This window comes from Pleurodeles waltl, chromosome 9 (genome assembly GCF_031143425.1).
Source record: "Pleurodeles waltl isolate 20211129_DDA chromosome 9, aPleWal1.hap1.20221129, whole genome shotgun sequence".
NCBI lineage: Eukaryota > Metazoa > Chordata > Amphibia > Caudata > Salamandridae > Pleurodeles > Pleurodeles waltl.
In genome coordinates, this window is record NC_090448.1 from 577,817,956 (window position 1) to 577,843,644 (window position 25,689).

General features: G+C 49.1%; 1 protein-coding gene across 1 annotated transcript in view; it reads right to left on the minus strand.

Moving 5' to 3' along the window:
- LOC138259683 (C5a anaphylatoxin chemotactic receptor 1-like) overlaps positions 1-25,689 on the minus strand; it is a 147,637-nt gene that overhangs the window by 59,856 nt on the left and 62,092 nt on the right. The gene's annotated exons all lie outside the window — the stretch shown is intronic.

The window sequence follows — 25,689 nt, forward strand, 5'->3', positions numbered from 1 at the left end:
AATGGAGGAAATCACACCTTGGACACACTTCCATTGGTCCTGGATGCATAAAATACAAGTCTTAAGTATGCCTATGTGTGACATTACAGTGACCATTAATTGCTGATTACATTATTTAAGTGACTTCAGCCAGCCAGATTCCTAAACCACAGCCACTGTGTCATTTCCTATGCCTGAGTTACTGAAACGCAGGGTTTTCCAGACTTAGCGTGATGCATCCAAAAGATGCGCCAAACACCGCCAAACTCATACATACTGCTGTGTCACTATTGTGTTATTTTTTACGGGGGAATGCCCTCCTGGCATATTTTAAGATTTGCATAGCACAGATGGTTTAGGAACAGCTTTTGGGCAATGTAAACCTTAAAAAAATGATACATTGTGGCAAATGCAGTGTCTAAAAGATATGGAGTAGAGGTTCCACCACCACTGTGTCAAAACTTTTGACACAATGGCGTCACAAGCCTCTCATAAGTATGCCCCTGAATCCTTTCTTAATGCCCTCCTATCATCCACATTTTTAAGCAAACACACTTGTTCTGTAGGTTTAGATAGTTCCCTAAAATACGCTTGAGAATTCTCAATTGCTCTTTCAATACACAAGGCAGATTCAAGGCTAGGGACTTCAGTGGATAACACTCATTCCTGTATTTTGTTGTTATTAATTTTTTCGATTAGTTGATCATGAATAATCCCATCCTTGCACAAACTGAATAATGTCCTAAGAGTTGTTACAAAGTCATCAATAGATTCACCCTGCATCTGTAATCTCTCTAAAACAGCATTTCTGTATGGAGAGAATCTTTCGTTGAGTGTCTTAATAATGAACAGATAATCTTCTATGACATCAGCACGCATGCCCTCTCCAGATGCATTTTCTAGACTAAGGTGGAGAAACCCTTTCCTTGCGGCCTTTAGCGCCCCCCTACCGCCACCATGTGTGTGCCATATTTCAAATACAGCACACCATGGTGCAGGGTAGAGGGTAGGGAGTAATAGCGTAATTTTTTTATGCCTTTGATGTACTCTGCAGGAGTAACGCCAAATTACATAGGGGCTCATTGTATTCAATGGCATGCCCCATTTTAACGCCTGCTCTGAACACCCCAGTTTGGACCCAGACAAATTCTAATCAGTGCTTACCCTGTTCAACAAGGGAAAAGTCCAGCTTGAATAGCCAGGCCACGTTTTCCCTGGACCGAAAACGAGCATCATGGGATCAGTTTCAAGATATCACCCAGGCTAGCTTTATTACAGTGGCACGGTGAACATGTGACCCATGTCTGGCATAACCTTCCTACTTAGGGCAACTTTAGCAAAATAAAGGAACAATGGACGGAGTGCTGCAGTTTTTCCACTACTCACCACCACTCACAGATATGGGATGAATCCATCCTTCTTTTGCTCACCATGCCACCCCAGTTTTGACCAAGCCATATGCAAATCAGTCTTGACACTGTTCCCCCTGGGAACAGTCCAGTCCAAACAGCCAGGTCAGGTCCTCTCTGAACCGGGAAACAAGCATCCTGGGACCACTTTCAGAGTATCATCCATCATCAGCCAGGCTGACTTGAATCCAGTGGCACAGTGAGCGTGGGACCAATAAATGGGCATTCCCTTCCCACTTAGGGCAAAAGTTAGCAAAACAAAATGATGATGGATGGAGTGATGAAAATTTTCAAACACTCATCCACAATCACAGAACTGGGTATAATCCATCATTCTTTTGCTCTCAATTCCTCCCCAGTTTGGACCCAACCATATGCACACCAGTCTTGACCCTGTTCCCCTTGGGAGCAGCCCAGCCCAAACTGCCGGGCCACGTCTTCCTTGAATTGGAAACAAGCATCCTGGGACTACTTTCATGGTTTCACTCTGCATTAGCCAGACTAGGTTAAATCCAGTGGCACAATGAGTATGAGACCCATGTCTTGGTATACCCTTCCCACTTAGTGCAATTTTAGCAAAACAAAAGGATGATGGACAGAGTGCTGAAACTTTTCAAACACTCACCCCCAGTCAGAGATTTTGATTTCATTCATTGTTCTTTTGCTCGTGGACATATCACCCCAGTTTAGACCAACCATGTGCAAATCCCCAAGAGAACAATTCAGCCTGAACTGCAAAGCCAGGTCTTCCTTGAACTGGAAAAAAAAGCATCCTGGGACCAGTTTCACTGTATCACACCTCATCAGCCAAACTAGCTTGATTCCAGTGGCACAGTGAGCACTAGACCAACGTCTGGTCATATCCTTCTCACTTAGAGCAACTTTAGCAGCGCAAAAGGCTGATAGACAGAGAGCCGAAACTTTTCAAACACTCACCCCAGTCACACAGCTGGGTTTAATCCATCATTCTTTTGCTCACGATGCCACCCCAGTTTGGACCTGACCATATGCAAATCACTCTTGACCGTGTTCCTCATTGGAACAGTCCAGCCTGAACTACCAGGGCAGGGCCTCCCTGGACCAGAAACAAGCATCCTGGGATGGGTTTCAGGGTATCACCTATCATCAGTGAGGCAAGCTTGAATCCAGTGGCACAGTGAGCACAGGACCTACGTCTGGGCATACCATTCCCACTTAGCATAACTTTAGCAACACAAAAGGATGATGGACGGAGTGCTGAAACTTTTCAAACACTCACCCCACTCTAAAATCTGGATTAAATCTATAATTCTTTTGCTGACCATGCCACCCCAGACATATAAAAATCAGTGTTAACCCTGCTCCCCATGAGAGCAATCCAGCCCAAACTGCCAGGACAAGTCCTCCATTGATCGGACAGAAGCATTCTGAGACCAGTTCCAGTGTATCACCCTTCATCAGCCAGACTAGTTTGAACGCAGTGCAAAGTGATACTCTGAAACAAGTGTCACAATACTTGCATCTAGGCCAGGGAGGACCTGCATCTGCTCTAGTAGTTCAGGCTGGAGTCTTTTTATGGGGAACAGGGTCAGGAGTGATTTGTGTATGACTTGGTCCAAACTTGGATGGTATAGTGAACAAAAGAATGATTGATTAAACCCAGATTTTTGAATGGGGGTCAGTGCTTGAAAAGTTTAAGTACTTTGTCCATCGTATTTTTGTGTTGCTAAAGCTGTCCTAAGTGAGAAGGGTATGCCCAGACGTGTGTCCTGTGCTCACTGTGCCACTGGATTCAAGACAGCCTAGCTGATGCTGTACTTTTCCCTCTGGTTGTACATAAGTATAAGATTGCTCTTGATCACCTTGTAAGAGGATATTTAAGAGGAAATCCTTATTGGGGTTCTTCCCAATCCCTGAGCTCCTTTTTAGGCAGAGCCCCCTCAAGCCTTTAAAGTTAAGGTTCTCATATGTTGTCTTGATATCCCTGGGGGTAACCTCAATAGAAGACATAGTGATGGAAAAGTTTGGAAAAAGAGTAAGAAGTAGGATAACTATTACACCTAACTTTTAGAGAGAGAATGTGAGAAGCTGGTCTGGTTTGTAGTAAGTACCAGAGGTACTTACACGTTATACCAGGTCCAGTGATCCACCAAATTCAACTTTGGAATTGAAAGTACTTCAGAAGCCTCAAATTATCTTATTTTTACATTTACATCACCGCTATTGTCTGCCCCAGGTGCCCCAAGGGTATGGTGCCTTGTAATCATAAGCTGGGACATCATAAAATATGTTTTATATACCCTGGTGAGGGAAAACCTGCCACTGTTTCCCCATTGTAGTACATTAGCTTCAGAGGCTAATATATGAAGGCTTTATTTAAAATTAATAAAGTCTATCTTTTGATAGGAGTGAGCTAAAATATGATTCAAAGTGCCAAAATAATAGTGTGGATAAATCCAGCAACTTGCCAATGTTAGATTTATCATAACTATTACAGAGAAAGAGTTTGAGAACTCTTTCCTAAAGTTACCTAAAGTTAGCCCTGTAACATTCTCTCATGATTGGTCAGGCTTTGACAGGCTGGTCAGGCTGCTCTGATGAGGGGTGAAATGGCCTGGGCTGAGACAAAGGAACCATCTGGTGGTAGGAGAACTGCAGCAGCAGATGCCAGAACCGGAAGGTGGCTGGGCAGCCGAATGGGTCTTCAAACGGGGTAAAGACAGTTGGGACAGAAACCAGACCTTTCCCATTCCCTGTACCCCCAGCCAGATGGGAGCCCCTCTAAATAGATTAGAAGTGGGTCTGGAAGGGGAGTGTAGGGAAAAGGTAGCCACATCTGTGGGTGGGCTTAGTCAGACCTGAACCTCCAGGTCAGATTTTCTCCATCTTAAATTTTTGAGAAACAGTATATTCTGGGACAAACATTTGCCACATAGAGGGTGGCACCCTGTAGACCATCTTCTTTAAACTAGGAGGGGGGGGGCTTATGTGATTCCAGGAGGGGAGTGCCAGGCTCTGATCAAAGGAACCATTATGCAGATAACTGTGCTTTATTTTTAGCAAGAAACCATGTTTGCATTTTAAAAAGGTAACAGAACTTAACTGCAATGTTTAAATAAGTCTGTACAATCATTGTCAACTTAAAAGAATAACTGTGAAAAAATCTAAGGAGGCCTCATGATTTCTTTTTCCACTGGGGGACACAGCATTACAAAGTTTGAAAATGACTGTTGTAAGCCATTGGTCAGGGGTGTCCCCTTGCTTTCCAGCCCAGAAATATGGATAAAAGTGGGAGAGCTGTCCAGCAACTCAGATCCCTGCTGGAAGAAATCAGAAGAAGAAAGACTGCCCAGCTGACCCATGTTCTGCACCAAATAGGACTGCACTCTGAAGAACTGCACCTGCAGCATACTCTGGGCTTCACCACAAAAAAGGACCTTGCCTTGTTGTAGGATGCTGGCCCTCTATGTAGTGGGCAAGGCTAGGCACACTGTGTAGGGGGTCCAGACAGCCAGATGCTGGTTTACAGAGGACAAAACTAGGTCACCTAATGCTCTAATTTTTATAGTAGCTTGGCCAAGCAGTTGGGCCAATCTTGGAGAAGTGTAAAGCAATTGTTGTACCCACAGTATCAATCATGCAACTCACACATTCAAAGGAATAACCCGGGACCAATTTACAAAAATACTTCAGATTTTTATATAAATTTTAATTCCAAGATTATCAAAATTGGTTAAGTACTTTTGGAAAAATGGATTTTTGAAGTTTAATAAAAATAGTATTTTTGTGCTAAATTACGCACCATATGATTCAATGGATGGTCACCTTTAAAAATACATATAAAATCGCACAGTTGCTTTGCCAAGTTCTCCTTTGGCAGGTTAGTCAAGGTCATCGGTGGGCACGCTGTGCCAACTGGAGAAGTTTGGGCGTCTCCCAGTTCCGGCAGGAGCAACGGTGAAAAAGTTCTGGAGCTGGTGAAGGGCCACTGCGGGGAACCACTTGGAAAAGGTCTGTGCAGATAAGCTTAGAGGTGGTTCTTTGGGGTCCCCTTGGAGTTTCGAGGTTGCAAGGAGGAAGGTACCCTTAGGGTACAGCAGGTTATTCGTTGCAGGGCACAGGGCGGCAGATGCGGAGCGAATCTGTGAGCCAGGAGCTGTGTGCAAAGACGCCCTTTGGATCTGGAGGTAAGTCACTTTAAGGGTCGCTTACAGGGCAATTGGGGCATTCTGGTGGGAGGTCGAGGGTGTTTCTAAAGTCCCTTGACTAGGGCTTCCTCCTGGTCCTTTTTCAGTTTGAAGCAGTGTTGAAAAGTACCCTCTTTTTGGCATGTTACCCCCAATTTCTGCCTGATGTGAGTGTGTTTTTGACTGTGTCACTGGGATCCTGCTAGCCAGGACCCCAGTGCTAATGGATTATGGCCTGCTTGTCAGTGTGTTTCACGGTTTTCTAAATTGTCACTGGAGTCCTGCTAATCAGGACCCCAGTGCTCATGCTCTCTCTGTTTCCAAATTTGTCCTTACATACTGGTAACTCAGTATTTTACTTCAAATTGGCATACTGACCCCCCCTTATAAGTCCCTAGTATATGGTACCTAGGTACCCAGGGCATTGGGGTTCCAAGGGATCCCTATGGGCTGCAGCATTTCTTTTGCCACCCATAGGGAGCCCATGCAAAGGCTTCTACAGGACTGCCATTGCAGCCTGTGTGAAATAATGCATATATTATTTCACAGCCATTTTCACTGTGCCTGGTCTCTTATAAGTCACCTATATATCAGATCTTCCATCCCTGAAGGCTGGGGCAAAGTACCTGTGTGTGGGGGCACTAGCAGAGGTGCCTCCACGTTGTCAAGGCCCATTTTCCTGTACTTCGTGAGTGCAGGGACGCCATTTTACACGGCACTGGGCCTAAGTCAATACTATGTCCAGCTTCACAATCTTAACCCCGAATATGGCCATGTAAGGTGTCTAACAACTGGGAATTGTACCCCAATACTGATTCCAGTATTGGTTACACAATTCTCTGCTCTCTGGGGGCTCCACTATGGACCCCCTGTACTGCCATAGCAGCCTTCTGAGGTTTTCCAGGCAGCCCCAGCTGCTGCCACCTCGGAGACAGGTTTCTGCCCTCCTGTTGCTTGAGCAGCTCAAGCCCAGGAAGGCAGAACAAAGGATTTCCTTTGGGAGACGGGTGTTACACCCTCTCCCTTTGGAAATAGGTGTTACAGGCATGGGAGGGTTATCCTTCTAGAGCCTCTGGAAATTCTTTGAAGGGCACAGATGGTGCCCCCTTGCATAATCCAGTCTACACTGGCTCAGGGACCCCCAGTCCATGCTCTGGGATGAAACTGGACAAAGGAAAGGGGAGTGACCACTCCCTTGTACATCACCACCCTAGGGGTGGTGACCAGAGCTCCTCCAGAGTGTCCCTGGGTTTTGCCATCTTGGATTCCAAGGTGGGGAGGCACTCTGAGAGCATCTGAGTGGCCAGTTCAAGCAGGTGAAGTCAGAGACCCCTCCTAATAGGTACTTACCTGGTTAGGTGACCAATCGCCCTCTCAGGTCTATTTAGAATCTCTCCCCTGGGTGTTTCTTCAGATTAGGATTGCAAGTCTCCAGCAGGAGTCCTCTGCATCCTTTACTTCATCTTCTACCGACCGAACAGCCGCTGACCGCTCCAGGAACTTCACAAAACTGCAACAAAGAAGGAAAGATGACTTCTGCAACATTGTAACTTCAGCTCCTGCCAGCAACTGCAACAGTTTCCAGGTCATGCATCCTCAGATGACTGCCTTTTTTCAGCCTGCACCAGAAGAACCAAAGGAATCTCCCTTGGAGTAACGGAGTCACTTCTCTGCTTCAGCATGCACCTATATGCAGCAACAACTGGTGGCTTGGGTCCTGTAGGAAAGTACCATCTTGCCTGGCATGTTACCCCCATTTTTACTTATGTGTCAGTTTGTTTTTACCTGTGTCACTGGGATCCTGCTAGCCAGGACCCCAGTGCTCATAGTTTGTGGCCTATATGTGTACCCTGTGTGGTGCCTAACTGTATCACTGAGGCTCTGCTTACCAGAACCTCAGTGTTTATGCTCTCTATGCTTTTAAAATTGTCACTGCAGGCTAGTGACTATTTTCTCCAATTCTGATTGGCACACTGGAACACCCTTATAACTCGCTAGTATATGGTACCTAGATACCCAGGGTATTGGGGTTCCAGGAGATCCCTATGGGCTGCAGCATTTCTTTTGCCACTCAGCGGGAGCTCAGACAATTCTTACACAGGACTGCCACTGCAGCCTGAGTGAAATAACGTACACGTTATTTCACAGCCATTTTTCACTGCAGTTAAGTAACTTCTAAGTCACCTATATGTCTAACCCTCACCTGGTGAAGGTTAGGTGTAAAGTTACTAAGTGTGAGGACACCCTGGCACTAGCCAAGGGGCTCCCACATTGTTCAGGGCAATTTCCCTGGACTTTGTGAGTGCGGAAACACCATTACACATGTGCACTACATGTAGGTCAATACCTATATGCAGCTTCACAATGGTAACTCCAAACATGACCATGTAACATGTCTAAGATCATGGAATTGTCCCCCCATGCCCAATATGGTATTAGGGTAAAAATCCCATGTCCTGGGGTCTGGGCAGCCCAGTCCCAGGAAGGCAGAACAAAGGATTTCCTCTGAGAGAGGGAGTTAAACCCTCTCCCTTTGGAAATAGGTGTTAAGGGTCTGAGAGGAGTAGCTTCTCCTGGCCTCTGGGAATGTTTTGAAGGGTAAAGATGGTGCCCTCTTTGCATAAACCAGTCTACACCGGTTCAGGGATCCCCCAGCCCCTGCTCTGGCGTAAAACTGGACAAAGGAAAGGGTAGTGACTACTCCCCTCTCCATCACCACCCCAGGGGTGGTGCCCAGAGCTCCACCAGTGTGTCCCAGACCTCTGCCATCTTGAATGCAGAGGTCTGCGGGCACAACGGAAGCCTCCGATTGGCCAGTGCCAGCAGGTGACGTCAGAGACCCCTCCTGATTGGTGCTAACCTGGTAAGGTGGCCAATCCTCCTCTGAGGGCTATTTAGGGTCTCTCTTGTGGGTTTCTCGTCAGATAACGAATGCAAGAGCTCACCAGAGTTCCTCTGCATCTCCCTCTTTGACTTCTGCCAAGGATCGACCGCTGACTGCTCCAGGATGCCTGCAAAACCGCAACAAAGTAGCAAGACAACTACCAGCAACATTGTAGCGCTTATCCTGCCGGCTTTCTCGACTGTTTCCTGGTGGTGCATGATCTGAGGGCTGTCTGCCTTCACGCTGCACTGGAAGCGAAGAAGAAATCTCCCGTGGGTCAACGGAATCTTCCCCCTCCTAACTCAGGCACCAAACTTCTGCATCACTGGTCCTCTGGTCCCCTCTCATCCTGACGAGCATGGTCCCTAAACACAGGAGCTGGATCCAAGTGACCCCGACAGTCCAGTGGTCCTTCTGTCCAAATTTGGTGGAGGTAAGTCCTTGCCTCCCCACGCCAGACAGTAAACCTATGTACTGCGTGATCTGCAGCTGCTAGGGCTTCTGTCCACTTTTGCAAGGAATCCTTCGTGCACAGCATAGCCCAGGTCCTCAACACTCCGTTGAGTTGAGTTGTTCACCGACTTCATGGGACCCTCCTTTTTTTAGTGTTGAAATGACCACCATGCTCAGATTTCTTGAATGCCTGTTCAAGTGCTTCTGCGGGTGCTGCCTGCTTCTTTGTGGGCTCTCTGTGCTGCAGCGCACCCCCTCTGTCTCCTCTTCCAAGGGGCGACCTCCTGCTCCTTCCTGGGCCCGAGCAGCACCCGTTTTCTTCAACTGCAACCTTTGCAGCTAGCAAGGTTTTTTGCAGTCTTTCTGCGTGGAAACAACTCTGCATCCTCCAGCATGCCGTGGGACATCTTCTGTCCAAAGGAGAAGTTCCTGCCATCTTCCGTTGTTGAAGAATCTTCAGCTTCTTCCACCCGGAGGCAGCCCTTTTGCACCTTCATCTGAGATTTAATGGGCTCCTGCCCCCCTGGACACTTGCAGAATCCCCTATCTCGACTTTACTGTCTTTCTGTGGCAGGAAGGTAACTTTACTCCTACTTTTCAGGGTCTTGGGGTGGGGTATCTTGGACACCCTTAGTGTTTTCTTACACTCCCAGCGACCCTCTACACACTATACTAGGCCTGGGGTCCATTCGTGGTTCGCATTCCACTTTTGGAGTATATGGGTTGTATTGCCTCTAGGCCTATTGATTCCTATTGCATCCTATTGTATTCTACAGTGTTTGCACTACTTTTCTAACAGTTTACTTACCTGATTTTGGTTTGTGTGTATATTTTGTGTATTTTACTTACCTCCTAAGGGAGTATATCCTCTGAGATACTTTTGTCATATTGTCACTAAAATAAAGTACCTTTATTTTTAGTAACTTTGAGTATTGTTTCTTATGATATAGTACTATATGATATAAGTGGTATAGTAGGAGCTTTGCATGTCTCCTAGTTCAGCCTACGCTGCTCTGCAATAGCTACCTCTATCAACCTAAGCTACTAGACAATCTACTAATAAGGGATCACTGGACCTAGCAGAAGGTGTAAGTACCATTGGGTACCCACTATAAGCCAGGCCGGTTTCCTACAGGTCCCCTCTCCAGACAACATACGTGGATCCAGCAACACAGGTCATGGGCTAAAGTGACCACGACAGTCCCAACGTCCAGCTGTCAAACTTTGGTGGAGGTAAGAGCTTGCCTCCCCACGCAAGACAGTGCCCCTGTGCACCTCGTGACTTGCAGTTGCCAAGGCCTGTGTGAGACCTTCCAAGAAGTTTTTCATGCACAGCACAGCTTAGGCCCCCAGCACTCCATCCTGCGATGCACAGCTTCCTGAGTGGTTCTCCGGTGGCGAGGGATTCCTTTGTGTCTTGCTGCGTGGGCCTCCATTTGTGCCTTCTTTGTCCCTATGCTGTGGGACTCCTGTGCGTGCTGCCTGGTCTTCTGAGGGCTCTCTGAATTGCTGAGAGACCCCTCTGTCTCCCCCTCCTAGGTAGAGGCCTCCTGCTCCCGGGCAGCGCCATTTTCCACTAACCGTGACCTTTGCGTGTGCCAAGGCTTGTTGGTGAAATCCAGCGACGCAAACCATACTGCATTGATGCATCCGGCGTGGGACACCTTCTGCACCAACTAGGAACCCGCATCTGTCTTCTCTGGTTCAATACTGACTTTGTTTTCTCACCAGTGGATCTCCTTTTGCACCTTCATCCAGGTTAGCAGGGGCTCCTGTTTTCCCTAGACATTTCAGTGCTTATTAGACTTGGTCCCCTTCTTCCACAGTCTTCAGGTCCAGGAATCCATTGTTGGTGTCTTGCAGTCTCTTCTGATTATTGCATAATCTTCTATCACAACTTCTAGTGTGTTTCAGGAAAGTTAGGCCCTCATTACTACCTTGGTGGTCCGTGTTAAAGCGGCGGTAATACAGCAAACAGGCTTGCGGAAAAAAAAATGGGATTACGACCGTGGCAGAAACTGCCAACATAGACAGCCACTTTAACACTCCGACCACCACACCGGAAGAAACAAACACCGCGGCGGTAACCGCCAACAGACAGGCAGAAGACAAAGTACCGCCCATTGTATTATGACAGGCCTATCCGCCACCTTTTCTGGGGCAGAACCAACGCTATCAAAAGCACGGCGGAAACAGAACACAGAAGAGAAAACACTCACCTCTCAACACCCAACGAGGAACCAGGACTCCATGGAGCCCGAGCTTCAGGTGTTACCTATGTTGGTTTACCTCTTCTTCTACCAGGAGTACTAACGGCGGCAGCGGCAACTACGGTGAGTACTGCACCTACAACACAGGGGAGGGGGAGGAAAGAGAGTGAAACACACATGCAACACGCAACACCCCCACCCTCACCCTCACACACAACAACATACACACAAATACATGCATCAACACTATATATACACGCCTCCACCCCCTGGAAGAACGCAAGGACAAAATGAAATTATTGTAACGATTGTAATCATGAAAAATCCATTAGTCAAAAGTCAAAATTCAGTATATACAAATATGTACACCAACTACACGAGTCCAGATAGTGTACCAATCATTGTCCATGGACCACTGGGCCCAAAATGCATGGGTGAAGCTCACACATGATACCTGACTCGAAACAGAGAGAACACTGCTGGGTCATCAGATCAAAAATACACAGACACCTCAGGGGGAGGGGGAGGGGGGCACCTCAGCCTGATGAACGCACAACGCCACTGCTGCACAAGGGGGCTCCATGCCCACTGCTTTATCCTATGCAGTGAAAAGCCACAGTCTCTCAAGTATCTCCAGTGGGTGGGTTGCCCACTGCTTTATCCTGGGGAGTGCAAAGCCACAGTCTCTCAAGTCTCTCCAGTGGGTAGGTTGCCCACTGTTTTATCCTGGGGAATGCAAAGCCACAGTCTCTCAAGTCTCTCCAGTGGGTGGTTTGCCCATTGCTTTATCCTGGGGAGTGCAAAGCCACAGTCTCCAAAGTCTCTCCAGTGGGCACAGTCTCTCAAGTCTCTCCAGTGGGTGGGTTGCCCATTGCTCTATCCTGGGGAGTGCAATGCCACAGTCTCTCTAGTGGATGTGATAAACCAGTGGTTCTGGAGGGGGCCTGGTGCCCAGAGTGCTTCATCCTACCAAGGTCTGAGGTAGTGGATGTGATACTCCACTGGTTCAGGAGGGGGCCTGGTGCCCAGAGTGCTTCATCCTGCCAAGGACTGAGGTAATGGATGTGATACTCCACTGGTTCTGGAGGGGGCATGGTGCCCAGAGTGCTTCATCCTTCCAAGGACTGAGGTAGTGGATGTGATACTCCACTGGCTCTGGAGGGGGCATGGTGCCCAGAGTGCTCCACGTGCAGTGGGGCCGGTACAATTTCCTCATCTGGGTGTGCGTGCCACGAGATTGGTGAGGTTCAGGTAGAATGATACACCATGGAGGCAGCGACATACCCCACACTGCTGCGGCTTCGCCTTCCACCTGCAGTTGCAAACAGTGATGGAAGTCATGCCTCATGGAAGCTGCCCAGGGTCCAGGAACTCTCCTCCAGCCTCAGACGACTGACCACTGGGGATGGTAGCCATATCAGTGGTGGTGCCAGTGCCCGAGGATGCCGCTGGGCCAGTGGCGGCGCTTGCGGCTGTATCTGTGGTGGCGCTGCTTGCTGGGGTGTCTGTGGCGGCAGTGCTTACGGCGGTGTCTGTGGCGGCGGTGCTGGCGGCGGTGCATGGGTTAGCATCTGCTGAGCGACAAAGCAGGACGTCTCCTGCAGCCTCGGATGGCTGCCCTCTGGGGAAGAGGCTGGGGACTATCGCTGAGGCTGTAGACGTGCCAGTGGCTGTGCAGGTGGCGGTTGTGGTGGCGGGACAGCTTGCGGTGTTCGCCGTCGTACAGGTTGTTGTGGTCGTGGAGGGAAGGTGTGACACTGGTCCCTCAGTCAGTGCCACTGTGCCCTCTCCTGACCTGCTCTTTTGCTTTTGTCCCTTCCCCACCTTTGATGGTGCCACAGTTGTCTTGCCACTATCCCCTTTTGTTTTTGCTGAGCCCTTGGTGGCTGATAGTTTTGGCTTCTCCCTCCAGGATGTGGGCACCTTTTTCACCTTGGCAGGTGGCGGAATGTCCTTGCCCTCGCTATGTGGCACACTGGTAGCCCTGATGGGTGGCACACTCGATGACCCCGCAGTTGCTGGCACCACTGTGCCTGGGGATTTGGTGGCTTAGGTGCTGGGCTGGGAGACCTGGAAAGCCTGGGCCTAGGGGAAGGACGGGGGGGAGGTGAAGGGAAGAGGTCAAGGGTTGCCAGGAAAAGTTTTTTAGACACACTGGGACGGGAAGATGGAGGGGGTTTGGGAGTGGAGGAAGAGGTAGTGGTTGTAGGAGGTGTACCTTTGCTGAATTTGGGTGAAGGTGCATGGGCCGGAGGCTTTTGTGAGGCGGATGGCTGTTGGGTGGGTGTGTGCCTGTGTTTGTGTACTTTAGGAGGAAGGCTCACAGACACAATGGGAGAGGACACAAGGGATGTGTGAATGGTAGTGGGGTGGTGATTGCACGTGAGCGGTGAGTGGTGATGGAGGTAGTGGCTGAGGATGTAGTGCATGGAAGTGTGAGTGGAGATGAGACAGGGACTGAGGAGGACGACGTGGAGAAGGGGGACACAGTGGAGGCAGTGGATGTTGGTGTGTCTGCATGGGGATGGTGCTTGTGTGAGTGCCTATGGGATGTGTGGTACTTATGTTTGCCATGTCCACTCTTGTGTGTTGATGAGTGTGCATGCTGGTCTGATGGTGTGCTTGGGATAGGCTGAGGTACAGGGGATGATTGGGTCTGGGTGGAGGAAGTTGGAGGGGGGAGGCTGGACACAGGGACAATGGCTGCCATCAGTGCTGAGGCCAGACCCTGAAATGCTCTCTGTTGGGCTGCCTGCCCAGAATGAATGCCCTCCAGGTATGCATTTGTTTGTTGCCAATGCCTCTCTACACCCTGGATGGCATTCACAATGGTAGATTACCCAACAGTGAGGGATCTCAGGAGGTCTCCTCTCTAGTCTCCTCACTGAGGGCAGCAGGGCTGACTGGGGCAGGGCCTGAGGTGCCTGGGGCGAAGGAGATGCCCACCCTCCTGGGAGAGCGGGCACAGGACACACGCTGAGGGGCTGCTGGGAGGGCAGTGCTGGTGGGGGGGTGGTGGTTGTACCTGTTGATGCGGTGGGCAAAGAGGTGCCCACCACCGCAAGGGAGCTCCCATCAGAGGAGGAGTCGCTGTCACTGCTGTCTGCTCCTGTCCCCGCCGTGGAGCTCCCCTCGCCCTCCATTCCACTGGTGGCTTCACTCTCCGTTGCTTCACCATCCATGGCCAAGTGGGTTGCAGCTCCCTTCTGCTCCGGTGCCAATGCTCCTATGCTATTGCACACAAGAACAGGGAGACCACAAAAAGGGGGGGGAGACAGAAGAAAGGAAAGACATGTTCAGTGCATGCAACACCACTACTGTTGGCGGACACAACACACATGGAGCAGCCCTCTGCACTATGCCATGTACTCACAGTTCCTAGAAATTTCAGCTGACCATGGTGTGCGAGGCCTAAGACCAATTACTGCACACCTGGAAGTCACAGGAGCCTGACTAGGTGTAGATGGCTCTTACCACTGGTGGGGTTGGGGTGCCACATAGCCTGCCTCACAAGGGACCTTGCCTACCAAGTTGGCCCTGGCCTAGGGGAACCCACTGTCATTCTCCCCCACCCAGACACCTCATAATGCTCGCAGAGTCAGCTGAATGAGAGTGGACTCACCCCCTTGTGGCTGCTGTGATGCCCTCAAGCGCCCATCCAACTCCGAATAGGCCACCGCCAGGATCCGGAACATCACGGGGGTCATGGTGCGACGGGCACCCCTCCCACACTGGAAGGCCTTCCCCAGCTGGGCCTCCGCCGTCTTCTTGCTCCAGCGGCGCAGGTCCTCCCATCTTTTACAGCAGTGGGTGCTCCGTCTGTGGTAGATCCGCATGGTCCGGACGTCCTTGGCGATGGAACGCCAAATACACTTCTTCTGGTGGGCGCTGACCTAGAGGAATGATACAGGGGGAAAGGAAATTACTCACCCATCCGGACCGTCATACTCATTGCCCACCAGTTCCCACCCATGCCCTGACGCACATATACTCACCATCTGCACATGCAGGCCTCAGCCCCCCCATGTATCTTCCATCCACACCACTCAAAACAGGCATTGCCCATGCAGCATGCTCACAGTGTACTCACCTGTTTGTCTGGAGGACCATACATTTGCGTATACTGGGGGAGGACCCCATCCACTAGTTTCTCCAACTCTTTCGAAGTGAAGGCAGAGTCCCTTTCCACAGACACTGTAGCCATCGTCGCTTCCAGACACAGGTCACAGCAGCACTTGCAGTGAAGGTCCTCTCCTGTTGAAGGTCAGGTATCAGGTGAGGGAACAGACAGAAAATGGCGGTCACGTCCGTGGCGGTGCGTATCGTCACCACCGGCGTACATCGTCAATGGCTCCTGGGTCCCATGGGTCCCAATGTTAATCAATGCAGAATTGTGCCCCGGTCTTTGACCGCCCACCGCGACGGTGTACAACGCCAGCGCAGTTACCTTATATCCCCTTGTTCCACCTTACAGGTCAGGCAGCTGCCATTTCAGGAGGCCACATGGGATGGATGTTAACTGCGTCACACCTATCTAGGCCGCAAATATAGACAGATACTGGCACATTGCGAATTACTAACGTTTCTGCAAATAACATATTGTTATTCCACAGTGTTGGATGACTCTCTGCTCTCTGTTCTCCTCCATAGGGCACATTCACTGGGGCAGGTGATGAGATGGCGGCATCCTCCGGTGTACAGACCCCTGGTGGACCTGGCAACCATGGAAGAGAGACACATCCTAGTCACATACAGACTTGATCGTGCAACAATCCAGGAACTGTGTGCCCAGTTGGAGCCAGACCTGATTTCTGCTATCCGCCATCCCACAGGAATCCCCCCTCTAGTGAAGGTTCTGTCTGTACTCCATTTCTCCATTTCCTGGCCAGTGGGTCTTTTCAAACAACAGTGGCATTGGCATCAGGGATGTCCCAGACAATGTTCTCTAACGTGTTGTCCAGAGTGTTGTCTGCCCTGCTGAAACACATGCGCAGCTACATCGTGTTCCCTCAGGTGGGGGATTTGCCCACAGTGAAAGGTGATTTCTATGCCCTGGGACATATCCCCAACACCATTGGTGCCATTGATGGGACACATGTGGCATTTGTACCCCCCGCAGGAATGAACAGTTGTGTAGAAACCGGAAGAGCTACCATTCGATGAATGTGCAGATGGTATGTTTGGCAGACTAGTACATCTCCCATGTGAATGCCAAGTATCCTGGCTCTGTGCATGACGCTTACATTTTGAGAAATAGCAGCATCCCTTATGTGATGGGGCAACTCCAGTGGCACCGTGTGTGGCTAATAGGTGAGGCCAAGGTCCAAATACAGTTGACATAGGTGTCTGGGTATGGGGCTGTCCCTAAGGGTAAGTGTGTGTCTAACAGTTGTTCTCAACATTTGCAGGTGACTCTTGTTACCCCAACCTGTCATGCCTACTGATCCCAGTGAGGAATCCCAGGACAAGGGCAGAGGAACGCTACAATGAAGCACATGGGTGAACTAGGAGTGTGATCAAACGCACCTTCGGCCTCCTGAAGGCCAGATTCCGGTGCCTCCATCTGACAGGTGGTTCCCTATACTACTCACCGAAGAAGGTGTGCCAGATAATTGTGGCCTGCTGTATGCTGCACAACCTGGCTTTGCGACTCCAGGTGCCTTTTCTGCAGGAGGATGGGCCAGATGGTGGTCTTGTGGCAGCTGTGGAGCCTGTGGACAGTGAAGAAGTGGAAGCAGAAGAAGAGGATGTAGACAACCGAAACAACATTATCATGCAATACTTCCAGTGAGACACAGGTAAGAAGATGTCACTGCTTCCCACATCTCATACTATTGATTAGGCTAGCATAAGTCTGTCATTTTCATTCAGTGTATGGACTCTGAATTGTCACTTTGACTTTCCATTTCACAGATCTGGGTCCCACTTTGTGCCCTCTGCTATGTTTACTGCTGGCCTACAGCTGTGTTACATTGGTATGTGAACAAGCAAATTGACATTGCTATATTCCATAGTTATTGCAATCACACATTTGTGAAAGCACAGACTGACTCCAGATTGTTTTGTGATTGAAGTGTGTTTATTCCTGTGCAAATAAGTGGAGGGGGTGGTAAAATGGGCTGGGTGATGGTGGAGGAATGTCCATGGCAGAGTCCAGTCTAATTGTTTCACAGGTGCATTGTCCGAAGGGACGTAGGAAGTGGAGCAATGGCAGTTTAAGGATGGAGAGGGTGACATAGTGGGACAGAAGGGTGACATTCAGGGGGGTCTCATTTCTTGGCGGGGTCTTGGCAATGTTCTCTGTCTTTTTTCTGGATCTCAGGGACCATTTGCGGTGTGGTTCTCCATCTGCAGGGGGTGGGGTACTGGTGCCCTGTTGTTCCTGTGGCGGTGCCTCCTGTCCACTAGCACCGGCAGAGGTGGAGGGCTGTTCATCGTCCAGGCTAGTGTCAGGGTCCTCTTGTTGTGCCACTGTGTCCCTCCTGGTGTTGAGAAGGTCTGCCAGCACCCCTGCAATGGTGACCAGGGTGGTGTTTATGGACTTCAAGTCCTTCCTGATCCCAAGGTAGTATTCCTCCTGCAGCCGCTGGGTCTCCTGAAACTTGGCTAGTACCGTTGCCATGGTCTCCTGGGAATGGTGGTAAGCTCCCATGATGTTGGAGAGTGCCTTGTGGAGAGTGGGTTCTCTGGACCTGTCCTTCTCCTATCGCACAGCAGTCCTCCCAGCTTCCCTGTTATCCTGTGCCTCTGTCCCCTGAACCGTGTGCCCACTGCCCCCAGGTCCCTGATCGTCCTGTTTTAGTGGGGTTGCCTGGGTTCCCTGTAGTGGTGGACACACTGCTGATTGACGTGTCCTGGGGACAGAGGGATGGGCCCGCTGGGTGGGTGCTGTGCTGGTGTTTCCTGAGGGGGGAGGCTCTGTGGTGATTTTTGACAGTGGCAGGGGAACTGAATGTCCCAAGGTCCCAGATGGGCCGGGCTGGACATCTTGATCCAGGCGTGCAGAGCTGCTGTCATCAGAGTGGGCCTCTTCTGTGGGGGGACTGGCACCTCCTGTCCGGTGATGTTGGGTAGGGGTCCTGTTGGGGTGTAAATGCATAGTTATTGTATCTGTGTGTGCCATTGTGTGCAATGGGTGAGTGACCCTCTACTCCAGTGTTTGCATTATTGGCTTGGTCCTTGTGTGATTGGTGATTTTGGGGCATTAGTGTGTCTCTGTACTGGACATGCTTGGGTGATGGGTGTCCATGTATTGGTGTTACATGCAGGGCTTGGTTTCGGGATGTGTGGGTTGTGTTGGTGGGGTATCTGTGGGTTGTTTGGGTGATGGGTGTGAGGGTAAGGGTTGGAGTATGTGATGGCATACAGGTGGGGTGGGGGATAAGGTAGTAAATATTTGCCTTACCAGAGTCCAGTACTCCTGCTACTCCTGCGAGGCCCTCAGGATGCAGTATTGCCAAGACCTGCTCCTCCCATGTTGTTAGTTGTGGGGGAGGAGGTGGGGGTCCACTGCCAGTCCTCTGTACTGCAATCTGGTGTCTGGATACCACGGAACGCACCTTCCCCCGTAGGTCGTTCCACCTCTTCCTGATGTCATCCCATGTTCTTGGATGCTGTCCCACTGCGTTGACCCTGTCGACAATTCTGCGCCATAGCTCAATCTTCCTTGCAATGGATGTCTGCTGCACCTGTGTGCTCTACCTGGACGATTTCCTCCACCATGACCCTGAGCTCCTCCTTAGAGAACCTGGGTTGTCTTTGAGGTGCCATGATGTGGTGTGGGTGATGTGTGAGGTGGTGTCTGTTGTGATGTGTAAGGGAATGTGTTGGTGTGTGTTGTTTGAGGTGCGTGGATGTTGTGTAAGTGATGGTGTTGTGTGTCTGTGGATGCTGGTGTTGTTTTAGGTAGTGTCTCTCTCTGGCCTGCTTTCAAATTTTTGGTTGTAATGGTTTCTGGGTGATGTGGGTGTGTGTTTTATCTTGGATTGGGTGTGTGGGTGTGGCATGTGTAAGTGTATCAGGTGTGTGTATTTTGAATTGTCCAATTTGGTTGTGTTTTGTAAATGTGTGTGTATTTTGAGCGCAGCAGTGTGTACCGCCAATGGTTTACTGCGGTTGAGAGACCGCCGCGTTGGTTCGTGGGTTCTTGTTGGCGTGACGTGTCGGTTTTGTTATCACCAGTTTATCACTGACCTTTGGTGTGGCTGACTTGTGTGGGTGTCTGTATTGTGGTGGATTCTAAGCTGTGGGTCGTAATACCTGTAGTGGAATTCCGCAGCCGCAGTGGTATGTTGGCATTCTTCTGCACGGTGGTAAGCAGGATTTACCGCCAGGTTTGTAATGAGGGCCTTAGTGTGATTTACTCCTGCTTTCCTGGGATCTGAGGGGGGTCTATTACTTACCTTTGGTGTTTGCCTAGGTGGGAAACCGACTTTTTCATTCCAAAATATTAGTATATGGTTTGTGTTCCCCCTAGGCCTGCAACCTATTGTGATTTTCACTGTTTGCACTATTTTCTGACTATTTACTTACCTGTTTTTGGTTACTAGTGTAAATATTGTGTATATTACTTACCTCCTAAGGAAGTATAGTTTCTAAGGTATTTTTGGCATTGGGTCAACAAAATAAAGTTCCTTTATTTTTGTAACACTGAGTATTGTCTTTCATGTGTGAGTACTGTGTGACTACAGTGGTATTGCAAGAGCTTTGCAAGTCTCCTAGTTCAGCCTTGGTTGCTCTGCCTACAGCTACCTATAGACGGCCTGGCTTATAGATACTGACTAAATTTCTCTAATAAGGGATAACTGAACCTGGTATAAGATGTAAGTACTTTTGGTACCGACTACAAACCAGGCCAGCCTCCTACAGGCGGACTAGTCTTCTTTGTGTCCGACATCAGCTGACCACCAGGGTATTGGCAGGGTTTGGCCACTGGAGGGCACAGTGCCACTAATCCTGGCACACTTGCAGGGTTTGTCCTTGTGGCTGTTGGCGTGTCATCGGGTCCAGCTGCAACTTCTGGTTTAGGAGTTAGCAGCTAGTCAGTGAAGTGACCCTCACAGAGTTGTTGGTTTCTTTTTTGTTGCAGAGTAGGAAGGCTTGGGTGAATTGTGAAGTCTGGAGGTCTTCTGGGTTTCTTGCGGTCAGTCCAGTTGTCCAGCAGCCTCTCTGCAGTGAATGTCGGGTCCTGGGCGCAGCAGGCAGGGTTTGGAACCTCTTCTTTGTATAGCAAGTCCACAGATCTCGTGCCTTGGATCTTCTTTGTGCTGGCCTTCTTTGTGTCCTTCAAATCTAATTTCTTGGTCTAGGGATGCCCACTAATACTGCATTTAGTGGGTATTTTAGGGGGAACCTGGTAGTGTCCAATAGGACACTTACCTTTGGGTGACAACACCCACTATAGTGACCACTTCCTGTGGGAAGGGTCACTTCCCTAATCCTGATTGGCTATTTTCCTTCCATCTAAGATAGAGGAAAATTAAATGGAGTGTCCACTTTGCCGGAAACACCTTAGGGGTAGTACATGTCAGGTGGGGCCACTCCTCCTACACTTTGTGTGGTTTCCCACCTTTGCTCCTGCCAAAAGGGGGGGGTTTGCTAAGGGGCTGACCATCTACTGCTAGCAGCAGGCCTGGGGGTAGAGTTTCAAAGGCAGTAAACCCTTTGAAGCTCGCCACCAGGGCACTACAAATTCCTGAGGAAGGGGGTGTTAGCACCTCCACCCAGGAAGGCCATTGTTTTACAAACCAGAGAGACAGGGCTCTCCCCCAAGGTTTGTAGATTGGATGTCTGAGGTGGCAGGCTGGATAGAATCAGTCAGCAACTATGCCAGGGTAGTAAGCTTTTGCAGGGGGCCCCTGGGTACATTTAGGGGTTAATCCAATACTGGTACCCGCTTGGATTTATCATTCTGAGTTGTTTGGTACCAAACAACCCAGGGTTCAGAATGGCCATCATGTAGCTGGGAAACTCGTGTTGACCAGTGTCCAGCAGATGTATTAAAATGGCTGCTCTGTTCACTCACTATATCCCAGGTTTGGCAAGGACAAAGTGGGGACATATTGCTCATGCAAACATGTCCTCACGTATAATATGGAGCACCCTGCCTTACGGCTGGAAGGCCTGCCAGAGGGGTGTCTTAACCATAGTAAATGCAGTGTATGGTAGACAGGGCACACAGGCAGTGGGCCATGTCGAGTTTGTGTTATAGGTTTACACCAGGACATTCAGCCTTCATTGGCAGTGCTGGGTGCATCTGATGCACAGCCATAGAGGGTGGCACAATCAGTGTTGCTGCCCCCAGGGGCATACCCAAAGTACCTCATGCCTTGGGTACCTTTTTACTGGCGACATATAGTGGTAGCTAAGGAAAGAGCTCTGGCCCAGGGAACCTGGTTAGCAGGGACCCTGGGCGCTACAATATCTAGGCTACATCAAACATCAGGCAAAAAGTGGGGGCTAACCATGTCAAAAAGAGGCCTTTTCTCACACTTCCCTCAAAAGATCCAGGAGTGGACTCCCTAAAAGCAACAGGTGCAAAAAAACTACCCAGAGTCCCCTGCATCAACTTCTGCATGAAGAGCCAAGCTGACAGCATCCAGTGGACATTTCAGGATTGGACCAGGTGCATTGTGGGATTTGTAGTCATAACTCTTCAAGTAGCAACTCAGAGTTCTGGTCATATAGCCGCAGTTTGCGCTTTTCAGCACTCAAAAGCTATTTTTTTTATTTATCCTTTACAAATTCATATCTCCAGTTTCCTACATTGGAGTTTTGTCATTATGGTGTCATTTTAAAGATAGAAATATTTCCTATTTTTATAAATCGGTGCTGGGTTTTTATTGTGTGTTGTGTCTTATTTATTTACTGTTTTGTTGATATTAAATGCTTTACATACTTTTCTCCAAAGTTAAGCCTAACTGTTATGGGCCAAGCTACGAAGGGTTGAGCAGGGATTCATTTACTGAGACCTTGACTGGACCTTATTTGGGATTGTGACCTTAATACTAAGTTTAGATACTGACCTGCCCCTATTAATAAACCACTTTCCAACATTTGGCAAATTAAGTGTATTTGATTGTTGTCCACAGGCTCTCCCTTGTTCACCGGCCAGAAACAGAGAGATGAGTCAAGGGCGCTGAGGAAGGCTTATGAATCGTGATCCCTTGAGATGATTCTGGCACACAAAACTAAAATGCAGAACCTGGTGTTGCACATGAAATTTCCAGAAGAAGACCATTATAGGGACTAACCCATATGCCTCATAGAGAAAGGTCAACAACAACAAAGCCAGAAAAACTGACTTGTGACCGCCTGCGCCATTGTGATGGCGTTTTTGCCCCAATTAAAGAAACTTGATAAGTGTGCAGGAAGGTGGACGGTAACCTTGTTTACTTTTTTCCTATCTGTATTAGCATTTTCAGGGTAGGCAGCATAGAGAGGGGAGATGGCAGTATTACCTGATACTCAAGGAAAGTTTCATTTTATGATTCTAGGGATGTTGAACACTCTATTAAAGCTATTGTCTCAGTTGGCCATGTTTTTCTTAATCAAAGGGAAGGTTAGGGTGCAGTTTCATATAGTATTCGTCGCTTCTGCACACGTTAGACTTGCATTCAAGTTACCTTATAAATGTTTAACGGCTGAACAACACAGTAAGTGGCAAAGAATATGGATATATATGACTCCACAAGAACCCTATATAATCATTTTTAAGGTTTTAAACTCGTATTACACCCTCTCCCTTTGGAAATAGGTGTTTAAGGCTGGGGAGGGGTAGCCTCTCCCAGCCTCTGGAAATGCTTTGAAGGCCACAGATGGTGCCCTCATTGCATAAGCCAGTCTACACTGGTTTAGGGAACCCCCAGTCCCTGCTCTGGCGTGAAACTGGACAAAGGAAAGGGGAGTGACCACTCCCCTGTCCATCACCACCCCAGGGTGGTGCCCAGAGCTCCTCCAGTGTGTCCCAGACCTCTGCCATCTTAGATCCAGAGGTGTGAGGGCACTCTGGAGGCCTCCGAGTGGCCAGTGCCAGCAGGTAACGTCAGATACCCCTCCTGTTAGGTGCTTACTAGGTGGCCAAACCTCCTCTCAGGGCTATTTAGGGTCTCTCCTGTGGGTTTTTCCTCAGATAACGACTTGCAAGAATTCACCAGAGTTCCTCTGCACCTCTCTCTTCGACTTCTGCCAAGGATCGACTGCTGACTGCTCTAGGACGCCTGCAAAACTGCAACAAAGTAACAAGAAGACTACCAGTGACATTGTAGCACCTAATCCTGACGGCTTTCTCGACTGTTTCCTGGTGGTGCATGCTTTGGGGGTTGCCTGCCTTCATCCTGCACTGGAAGCCACAAAGAAATCTCCCGTGGGTTGATGGAATCTCCCCCCTGCTTCAGCAGGCACCAAACTTCAGCATCACCGGTACTCTGGGACCCTTCTCATCCAGACGAGCGTGGCCCCTGGAACACAGGTGGTGGACCTAAGTGACCCGGACTGTCCAGTGCTCCAACTGTCCAAATTTGGAGGAGGTAAGTCCTTGCCTCCCCTCTCCAGACATTAATCCTGTGCACCACGTGAACTGCAGCTACAAGGACTTCTGTGCACATTTTCATGAACTCCTGCTTGCACAGCCAAGCCTAGGTCCCCAGCACTCTGTCCTGCTCAGCTCAGCTCCCTGAGTTGATCTCCGGTGTCGTGGGACCCTCTTTTGCAGTGTTGAGATGACTGCTGTGTTCAGACTTCTTGAACCCATGATCAAGGACTTCTGTGGGTGCTACTTTCTTGTGTGTGGGCTCGCTACATTGCTCAGGGCGCCCTCTGTCTCCTCTCCCAAGTAGCGACATCCTGGTCCTTCCTGGGCCTGGGCAGCACCCCTTTTCTTTAACCATGACTCTTGCAGCTAGCAAGGCTTGTTTGCAGTATTTTGCCAAGGAAACAACTCTGTGTCCTCCAGCACAATGTGGGGCATCTTCAGCATGAAGGAGAATTTCCGAACACCTTTTGTTGTTGCAGAATCTTCAACTTCTTCCATCCTGAGGCAAACACTTTTGCACCTTCTTCCGGGCTTTAGTGTGCTCCTGCCCCCCCTGGACAGTTTCGCAACTCTTGGACTTGGTTCCCTTCCTTTGCAGATCGTCAGGTTCTGAAATCCATCTTCAGTGCTTTGCAGTCTGTTGTGGTCTTTGCAAAATCCTCTATCACAACTTTAGTGTGTTTCTGGGGAAATAGTAGTACTTTACTCCTACTTTCCAAGGTCTTGGGGTGGGGTATCTTGGACACCCTTAGTGGTATAGTAGGAGCTTTGCATGTCTCCTAGTTCAGCCAAAGCTGCTTTGCTATAGCTACCTCTATCAGCCTAAGCTGCTAGAACACTACTAATCTACTAATAAGGGACAACTGGTCCTGGCACAAGGTGTAGGTACTAGGTACCCACTATAAGCCAGGCCAGCCTCCTACAACCATGTTCCTACTGGACACAGCAGAGGTCTAATATCCAATCTTGAGAATTTAACAAGGAAGAGGATGGAAATTGGCCTGTCTACGAAATCAGTGGCAAACATGGTAAGTGAGGAACTGTCTAACGGAATAGGGAACACAAAACAGGAATTAGAGATGCCAAATTTGACAGTATACTACCCAAGAGCTATATTCCTCGAAGATGAGACTGACACTAAAATAGACCATTTAGCCCAGGTACACATTGCCTGTGAAAAGTGGAAGGGCAGCGAATTGCAATGACAAGAAGTGCTTACTTGCTTCGAGCGTACATCACTTTGTAATACAAAAACTAATTTGGGGGAACTAAAACACATAGAATCTGCGGATAGAGAGACAAGTGTAAATATAACTACTCATGTGGGCAATGATAATGATGACCCTCCATCCATGGCCCCTGCCCTAAAAAAACATCACTACAATGAACGATGAACATACCAGCCAGGCAAGACCCCCTCAGCAGGCGTATGAGAGGGCATGGCTGGTATCATTAAGGCCTGCACCTGACACCAAAAACAAATCTCAAGACGAACCTCGGCCCCAAAGAAGCCAGACTCAAGAAAGGCATAAGAGTTTTATGACGAACACCGGTAGAATCAATGAACAGGCAGCAACAATCAAATTCTGCCCAGAGTACTATTCGAGAGGGAGCCACGACATACTAAACAGGCGTTACATCATATACCTCGCAAACTCATTGCCGGGTCTGCATAATGTATCAACTAACTATCTGCTCTCTTTAAGATTTATACAAAGGAAATGGCGGATCTGAGAAGAATCCACTGAAACAGTCTGGAGCTCTGCAAAGATAGCAAACGAGATTCTAAGTCCTTCCATTATGATGTAGACATGGGGAATAACAACTTGTACCCTACAAAACGAAACATACCCTTCCATATTCCTCAAAAGAACACAAATACAAAATTTGTTCAGCAATAACGGGATCAAGGAACCACTGGGCTCAGTACTGCAGGGGGCAATTAGCTCTATCCATCTACTCCCCCAACGGCTAGACTTGTGTAAGATGAGGTTTTGCCTGTTAGTAACTACGCCAAGAAAGAATTATCGCCAAACAGCTGAGTTGCAAGCCCATA